Raw genomic sequence first — 9619 nt, forward strand, 5'->3', positions numbered from 1 at the left:
ATTAGGACACAGACACCCACAGCAGAAAGACCATGTGAAGATACAGAGAGAAGACAGTCGTCTGCAAGGCAAGGACACACCTCGGAAAAACTCAACCCTATCAACACCTTGACCCTGGGCTTCCAGCCTCCAGAACTACGAGAAAGTACATTTCTGTTGTTTAAGCAGCCCAGCCTGTGGTGTGCGTGATGGCAGCCCCAGCTTCCTAGAACATGAGTCACCAAGGCTAGAGCCCATACTCTCAAACGACCTTTCTAGTGTCTCACACTCTACCCACGCACCATTATGTTCTCATCCTCCAGCGAGCATTCCTTTCAGATTCTTCCAAACTCTGTTTTTCGGTTGAAAATTATAAAATAATTTCTAACACTTGACCAAGGCTGTTTACATGTAACAGAAATCACTGTGGCCAAGAAAACATCTGAGACAAACCATTGACCAGACTGGATGTCTTGAGGAGCATCAAAGTGATGATTTATTTTTAAATAGTTGTTGAACACCTACTGTTTGTCAGCTCTGTCTAGAGGACATTGTAATGATAAACAATCCTGGGTTTCTATTATCAAGGTATCTGCAATCTGGTAGGGAGAGAGAATCTGTACAAAAATACATGTGATAGAAGCCCAGATGTTGCATGCTATAGGAGGACACACACAATGGGAGTTCGAGGAAAAACAATTATTCTTAGAAAAATGGAGTGGGAAAGGCAGTAACCGGGGGAGAATTTATGATTTAATTGGTACTTGGCCAGGCCTTGAACAAAGGTGGCATCTGGCTACAGGAGGATTTATGCATGCAGGCCTGTGGGTGGAGGGTCTAGAGCATTTCAGCTACAGGGAAAATGTGTGAATAAACTTAAAAAGAAAGGAGGGGAAACAATGAGTATTTCAGTGTGAATAGAACACAAAAGATGCGAAACACTTATAAAAGATGGGTTAGGTCTACCTTTTAAGGAGCCTTGAACATCCGCGAAATTGGACTTCATTGAGGGAGCAAAAAGTCTTGATGTAAAAAAAAAACACAAACCAGTTTGATTCTGTCACGTATTTTACCACATGTGGTTGAAGCAGAACAGCATCACAAAATTACCTTTGAGGTCAGGGAGTGTTACAGTGCCTACGCTTGGGAAGTGGCTTTCATCGTTCATTAATTTATTCCTCACCCAACAGGAATGTTAAGTAGCCAGTATGTGCCAGGTAGACACCAGTGAGCTGAAGAGACCACTCCCTGGCTCTGTGTGAGCAGGGAGCATGGAGGGGATGATGGGGTAAATGACAAATTATGATGGAGGCGGGAAGGGTAGGATTCTACCATGAGTAGGTGTAGACTGAATTACCCATTGCCCAAGTGGATCCAGGGTGTGAAGAATGAAAATCTCAAAAATCTCTAGAAATATCCGTGATTATAGCCTAGAAGACTAAGACAAAAATAAATAAATAAAACACACAACTTTTATTTCTAAAAATACTGGGGAAATGAAAAAACATTAGTCAAGCTGAGTAAATTCCAAAAAATTTAAAAGAATAGAACTAGTTCTAAAACATGGAAAAGAGATTCAGGTGGTAACTTCTGTCCTCAAGAGGAAAAGTAGAGAAAATGAAAATAAACAAACGACAGCAATATACCCACTGTAAACTTAAGGCGCTTTGAGGAACAAAATATTTTCAAACTTTAAAGAACTCGCAAAGAAACTTTTTAAAGAAGGGAGACAGTCTGAGAATCTTCCGTGAGCCATAAACTTGAGACATAGTACATGATGAAGTTTTGTTTTGGGCTAAGTTACCACATCTTGAGAGTAAAAAGATGTCTGGGGGGAGTCAGAACATGCTGGACCACAATTTCCTTTCCCCATCCTCCATGCGTTCACTGCCAGTATACAGAAATACAATTCATTTTTGTATACTTATCTTGTGTATCTTGTATCCTGTGACTTTGGTGAACTTGCTTACTACGTCTAGAAGTTGTTTGGTAGGTTCCTTGTGATTCTCTACAGAAGTAAGTGTATCATCTGAAAATAGCTTTGTTTTCCTTTTCAGTCTATAGACCTTTTCCTTTCCTTGTCTTATTGCACTGGCAAGAACTTCCAGCACTGCGTTTAGTAAGACTGGTGAAAATGGACATGCTTACTTTGTTTGCAATATTTGGGTGAAAGCATTTTATCGTTCACCATTTAACCTGTTAATACAGTGGATTACATTGATGATTTCTGAATATTAAACAAGCCTTGAACTCCTGGGCTAAACCCTCTTAATTATGCTATATTATTCTTTTGATATATTGCTATATGCTCTTTGCTAATATTATGTTAAGGGTTTTTGCATCCATTTTCATGAGGAATATTGGTTAGTGGTTTTCTTTCTTTGTGCTGTCTTTGTCTGGTTTTGGTAACAGAGTAAATACTATCTTCAAAAATGAATTGAGAAGCATTCTTTCCTCTGCTATTTCTGGAAAATTAGTGTTAATTTTTCCTTAAACATTTAGTAGAATTCTTTAGTGAAGCCATCTGCATGTGGGGATTTTTGAACTAATTCAACTCCTTATTACAAGGAAATATCCCCTATATGTGATTATTATTGTGGTGTTGTGCTGGATCTCCAGAGAGTTATTGGACAGGTTTCTTTAAAGTTGAGTTATCCCAATCTATGCGACAAGGCTTGGTACTTAGGGAAAAAGCAAACCTGCTCTTTGAGAGCTCTAACAGTTTATGAATTTCTGCTGCAAAACTGCTGAAATCCTGAGCAAATTCCGCTTTTGCCAGAAGCCTTGCATTCCCACCACCTTCATCCACATTCAAGTTATCTTGTTGCCTGCTTCTACAAGAAGTGAATGAAATGCTGAAAATGGAAGTTGCATGAGGATAAAAAGAAGATCAACAAACATTCCCTGGGCATTTGGAACATACAAGGCATTGTGACTGCTGCTTTGTGTGATCCCAGAAAGAAAAATATGTGACTGGAATTAGAAATTAAAATTAAACGCCATGTGAGCAGATGATCCAGAGTCACACCTGCTTCACCTAGTTTATTTAAAATGATAGCGAAGTATCTATTGTGGAATAAAGGGAATGCCATGTAGTATTACATACATATTCGACATATCATTCAGATCTTAATGAATTGTTCATTTCACTTCACACAGTGAAAGAGCGATGACAAATTAAATATTACATATTATGTAGCACCCAGGTGGGAAAGACACTTGCTCTATTATAAATTCATGGCAAGAACTAAATTAAGGACACTACGACTAACAAAAATCTAATCTTGTACCACATGCAAAATAGCTCAGTATTGTTGATAATAAAAGGAAATAAAAGTCTTGGATTGAGTTTAAGATATGTTTCTTAGAGCTTAACTGACGTTCTCAAGACACAGAGGGAAACAATGGTTTGGGAAATTGAAATGAAAGTTCCATCCATCTACGATTATGATGTATTGTTTACAAAAATTGATATAGATTTGATTTAGTTGACATGTTACCTGTGCCTCACGTTTTCAGTTTTTGTCCAAATTTTGTTAAAGGTGTCCCTTGTGAAGAAGCCATTGTAACTTTCAAAATGGCTCTGGTTTGCTCTGCCTGCTACGTGTCACCTATTGTTCAGTAAAGAATGGCTTACCAGAAACACCACGCCCTACGAGCTTGTAAAACAATTTGTGAATCAGGGACGTGTTATAGAGCTGACATCAGAGAGGGAATTTAGAAAAGGGAAGCACTGAAAAAGAGCCCAGGTTACCAAGGCCAGCTTCCTAGCCACTAGATAAACTCAGTGCCTTAAGACGCTGAGAGTTAGAGGCGCCATGAAGCACAGCTTTTCCAGTGGCGCTGGGTGAAAATCGGTTCCAGTTTACAAGTATTGATATGTATAATATAAATAAAAACAGGTAATTTTAAGTAAAATAATGTGACACTTTTCTTAGCGCGCTCTCCTGTAAATCTGTGGTGTCTCATCAAAGAGGATTTAAGCACAAAGAAGTCTGGATAATCGTATAAAGATATAACCAAGACTTGGGTTTCCCTGGTGGCACAGTGGTTGAGAGTCCGTCTAACGATGCAGGGGACGCGGGTTCGTGCCCCGGTCCAGGAAGATCCCACATGCCGGGGAGCGGCTGGGCCCGTGAGCCATGGCCGCTGAGCCTGCGCGTCCAGAGCCTGTGCTCCGCAACGGGAGAGGCCACAACAGTGAGAGGCCCAAGTACCGCAAAAAAAAAAAAAAAGAAGTTATAACCAAGACTAAAAGCACTGAGCGTAGGAACGTGGGGAGCGGCTGATGCAGGCACGACCGAATGTGCAAGAGGGGCTCCCACCCAACAAGGAAGCGCTGGGCGCTGCCACATGCCAGGAGTTCTGCTGAGACAGATATGGGGGCGCTCCCAGCAGGCGGCTCGCATTCTCCCAGAAAAGACGGATTGGCAAGCAGGGGATGGAGCACTTGTTCCAGGAGGACAAAGAAGGAGGCAATGACCTCTGCCTGGGTGTGGAAGGGGGGGTTCAGGGAAGCTACATGAAGGGGACTAAAGCTCTCCATCCACCTTGGGGACCATGTCATGGTGTCTGCTCTACCCCAGGCCGTAGTCTAAGTGCTGGGGACCCCGCTGTGTCCCTAGATCCACCTTCCAGCGCTGAGACACTTCACATAGCCCTGTTTTCAGATGAGACACTGCAGCTTAGAAAGTTGTCAGCATGTCCATATTATATTGCTATTAACTGACACAGCTGGGAAGCAAACCAGGATTTTAAAAATTTCTGAAGCCCCTCGCCACTACACAGACTGCTCTCCACCCGTGGAGAGCCGAGGGTCGTGTGAAGCCTGATCAGATGTGTGTGTTAGACAAGGTGGAGGGAGAGAAGACAGACGTGGATACTAGTTAGGGAGATGATTGGGGGAAAAGGATGGACATTATGGACGCCGCTATATTTCAAGTTCTTATTGAAAACGTGAAACTTAGCATAGACTTGGTAAGAAAAAGTAATGATATTGATTAAATCAAATGGATTTTAACTCATGAATAGTGTATGGAAAGGAAGGCTCCAGGATGCGAAGGACAAAGTTACTACAGAGTCTGCCTTCTGTCTGCCTCACCTGGGGGGCTGGGACTGCAGCGTCATTTGGGGAACTTAATTACTCAGGGATCTGTTGAGTGTTTACTCAGTGAAATGGGTACATCCAGGCACAAGCCACTGCTCCTGTTTTCAGAAGCTCCCAAGTAGATGGAGAGGAGACACTTTGCAGAGAAGTAACTATCAGCGAGCATCTAGGTCCTGAGAGATTTCAAAGGGGTAAGATGGACGTTTCTCAATTTTCTAACATCAAAAATATTCCATGTTGGTCGCAAATTAAACCTTTCTTGCAACACCTTATACATGAATTAAAATCAACTTAACTTGGGAATTCCCTGGCACTCCAGTGGTTAGGACTGGGTACTTTCACTGCCGTGGGTCCGGGTTCAATCCCTGGTCAGGGAACTAAGATCCCTCATTCTGCGCAGCACGGCCAAAAAAAAAAAAAAAAAAAAAAAAAAAATCAACTTAACTTGATAAACATGATTACCTTTCTTGCAAACAATAAGCTGAGTTTCATGTTTTCCAAAAGAATTTGACTCTGCTGTTCTGCCACAGGCCCACGATGCCGCAGTACCAGACCCGGGAGAGTTCAGTCGCGCAGCAGAGAAAGTCTGCCTCGCAGACCCTATGAAGGCATGTGTGGTTCTCAAATATAGGCATTCTGATGGGAGTCTGTGTATTAAAGTAACAGATGATTTAGTTTGTTTGGTGTATAGAACTGACCAAGCTCAAGATGTAAAGAAGGTTGAGAAATTCCACAGTCAACTAATGAGACTCACGGTGGCCAAGGAATCCCGCAGTGTTGCCATGGAAACGGACTGAATGGTTTGAAATGAAGACTGTCTTGTTCTTAGGAAGTAAATATCTTTTGAATTTGAGAAAAGTGTTGGGACAGAAAATACTTTATGTAACTAAGTGGGCTATTCAGAAGCCAACAGATCATTTTTTGTACTTTGTTTTTTAGTGTTTACTTAGAGAGCTAGGAATGTAAATGCTTTCCTTTAGAAAGCCTTTATTTTTGGAAATGGAATAAGGAATGCCTCTATCTTGGAAACTTTTTGCAGATTGTTTGATGTTAGGCAAAATAAATAATTACTCTCTGGTAAGTTTGCATCAGTAATTTGAAAATGAGATATCAAGAAAAGCCAATTCTTCATTAAATTTAGTTAATCTGTCTTTAAAAGAAAATTAAATGTAACCATTTTGCTGGATTGATATATTTCTTTTGGAGCATAAGTTTTGTGCTGTTGATGACCACCAAATATAAAATACGGTAACTGGAATTGACTGTGCACAGCAGTATAGCTGACTATATACAGTAGTGTAGTCTCAATTATATCTAAAAATAACTAAAAACAAGTATGCTTTACCTTAAACTTTACAAATTTAAACTATATATTTTTGTTTTGTTTTGTTGTTTTTTTTAACATCTTTATTGGAGTGTAATTGCTTTACGATGGTGTGTTAGTTTCTGCTTTATAACAAAGTGAATCAGCTATACATATATATATATATATCCCCATATCTCCTCCCTCTTGCATCTCCCTCCCTCCCTCCCTATCCCACCCCTCTAGGTGGTCACAAAGCACCGAGCTGATCTCCCTGTGCCATGCGGCTGCTTCCCACTATCTGTTTTACATTTGGTAGTGTATATATGTCCATGCCACTCTCTCACTTCGTCCCAGCTTACCCTTCCCCCTCCCCGTGTCCTCAAGCCCATTCTCTACGTCTGCGTCTTTGTTCCTGTCCTGCCCCTAGGTTCTTCAGAACCATTTTTGGGGGGGGGGATTCATAAACTATATTTTTAAATATAAGGGATTCATAGTACCATTAATCTGTTGAGCAAAGACTTTGAATCTAATTTTCGGTGCTCAGAAACATCTGCTGTTACTTTAAATGCCTGAACAGAACGCTCACTAATGGACTGAAACCACCATATTACACAAATATTTGCCACGTATCTGCCATCTACATCTTCTCAGAAGGGCTCAGCATTCTTTGAACTGTTACATTTTTGCATACCTCTGTGACACCTCAACCCATTTCTCTCGTTACTTAACCAACGTGTTAAGCATGACTGTCACAGCTGTTCTCCATTAAACTGAAAGTATGATGTTATTTGATATTTATATTATATTTGTAACCTGAATTTTACCACCTAAATACAATGTCCACACGTTGATTCCTACATTAAAATATATTTTGTTAGGAAAAAAAAAGAATTTGAAAAATAGCGACATACATATATATGGATATATACTAACGGATCTACAGGTACCTACTTTTACACTGTTACCTCAACCTACTGTCTTATCAACAATCAATAAACCATAAATATCCGCAGATCTGGGTGAGGGAAAAAAGAAACAGAAGTGAAAACCAAAAGAATACAGCTAAAAACTAAGTTTCAATCATGTAATGAAACTCAGTTTTTCTATTTCTGAACAGTATATAATTTTTGTCAATAAATATTTATGTAGAACTTTCTAAGTTGAGGTAGTAGACTAAGCCCTGCAGGGGAAACAAAAATGAATGAGGCGTGGTTCCTGATTTTGAAGAGTTGGCCAGTGGGTAAACACAGCATTTCCAGTGAAGCCAAATAACCCCCCTTCTAATCCTCATATAAAAAGGAAAAAAAATACAGAGAAAAGGTGCTGCCGGCCATCTCTCATTATCTACTTTCTCTCGTGTATTTTTTAGAAAGACAGAACTTGAGAATTTATTTCAAAGCACCAATAGAATATGAAGGTCATTTACATAAAAGCCACAGCAAAGAGTGGCCTCTGTCAGGTGACAGGCACACAGGGGAGCACCCTGCATAGCACCCGGCGCTGTCCTGTCACAGAATGAGCGCTGAGGGTCCTTCTGTGGCGGGGAACTCAGGCTAGCAGCTCTATAGGACCAGCTCACTTAATGTGACAGCGGAAATGTGTTATTCCTGACGTCTGCTTCTTTAATTCACCTTGGCATTTATCCCTAGTCATTACTGAAGAGGCAAAGCACCATTGATTGCCGTTCAGCTTTTACATAAACAGCATCTGAATTTAAACAGTATGTTAATTTGGTAGATGCTTTGGTCTTACATACATGCATATGATCTTATATACATATGTATACATCTGTATGTGTGCATGTATATATACATACATACACACACACACCCCCGCACAAGTGTTCCAACTCTGTTCTTAGGCTTAATATGAAACTTCAATTTGAAACTTTGCAATACCTTGTGTTGGCATATTATTAACCCTCTTGTTAACCTGAGAAAACTAAAGCGCAGAGGGGTTACATTACCTTCTCCAAAGTACTGCAGCTTTTTAGTACAAGAGCCAGGATTTGAATCCAGTCAGACTGACTCAGAAGTCCAACCTCTTAACCACTACCCCACAGCACAGAATGAGGATAACAGAAATAACAAGATTAACGCCTAGATCTCTGGTGTGTGCAACGTGGGAATAATGGTACTGTTATCTGTTAACTGAATGGATGAATGAATGGATGAATGAATGAATGGGTCTAGAGTGGGAGATAAAAAAGAGATCAGTTGAATTCAGATTGCCTCAAAAGTGTTGTCAAATATCAGGTCTACGTATGACGTGAGGGGCACGAGACGCAGCAGACAGAGTGTTTCAAGACACCAGTAGGAGGTGTGGATGGAGACACAGCAGCCAGGCTCATCTTTGGGAAGAGGATGCCGTGCGTGAGCCTGGGTACCTTCCCCCAGCCCCCTGGCGCAGCCTCGCTGACCCCCAGCCTTCGCTCTGTGGATGGAGCCCTAGGTCCTTCCTGGGTCAAAGTCCTCCCCGTACACACCTGTTTACCTTTCCATCCTGACTTCTCTCAGATGCACCGTTCACAGCCATGATCCAGCTCCATCTTCATTTGATCTCAGCTGAGTACAAATGCCATGGGTGTCAGGTCACCTCCTCTAGGGAGCCTTTCCTGAACTGCCAAGGCTGGGCCAGGTGGGAATTCATCACACCTCCTCAGCACTCTCTGCTTACACCTGTCCCACCACCCGCTGTGGGCCAAGAAGAACGGAAGAGGAGGGCTCTGATCTACCTAAGTGTAACCTTACCACGTCGCACAGCGTCTGCATGGCACACACTTGATGGGGTTCGGGGCAGGCCGCCCCCAAATATGCCCTTTGGCATATTATTTTGAATTAAAGCTACCGGAGAAACAGCCAGTGCAAGAAGGACACTGTGACTGTCCTTCGTTCCCCTGAAAGCAGGAGATAAATCTCTCATGTGAAGATGCTCTCCCTGTACCAGGAGGGTGTAAGGCGTCCTTATCACCAGAGGCAGGGAACTCAGGGCGCAGAGGCTGTACAAACAGACCCTGTGAATTCTTTATGAACTTGCTCCCCAAGCCCAACCCCCTCTGTTTTGCCAGTTCTTCATAAATGTATTGTTTCTTTGTCTAAGTGTAAAAGCTGCCTGCTTTGGTCACTTTTTGAGCCCCGTATCTTTGAGGCTCCCACGCATACACAATTAAATTAGTTCCTATTAACCTGTCTTACGTTAATTTACAGGCCAGCCAAGGAACCTAGAAG

The 9619-nt window shown here is 41.6% G+C and overlaps 1 pseudogene; it reads left to right on the forward strand.

Annotated features, from left to right (window-relative positions):
* The first annotated feature begins 5623 nt into the window (after window positions 1-5623).
* On the forward strand, window positions 5624-5988 carry LOC115855070 (signal recognition particle 9 kDa protein-like; annotated as a pseudogene).
* The last annotated feature ends 3631 nt before the right edge of the window (window positions 5989-9619 follow it).

This window comes from Globicephala melas, chromosome 17 (genome assembly GCF_963455315.2).
Source record: "Globicephala melas chromosome 17, mGloMel1.2, whole genome shotgun sequence".
NCBI classification, from domain to species: domain Eukaryota; kingdom Metazoa; phylum Chordata; class Mammalia; order Artiodactyla; family Delphinidae; genus Globicephala; species Globicephala melas.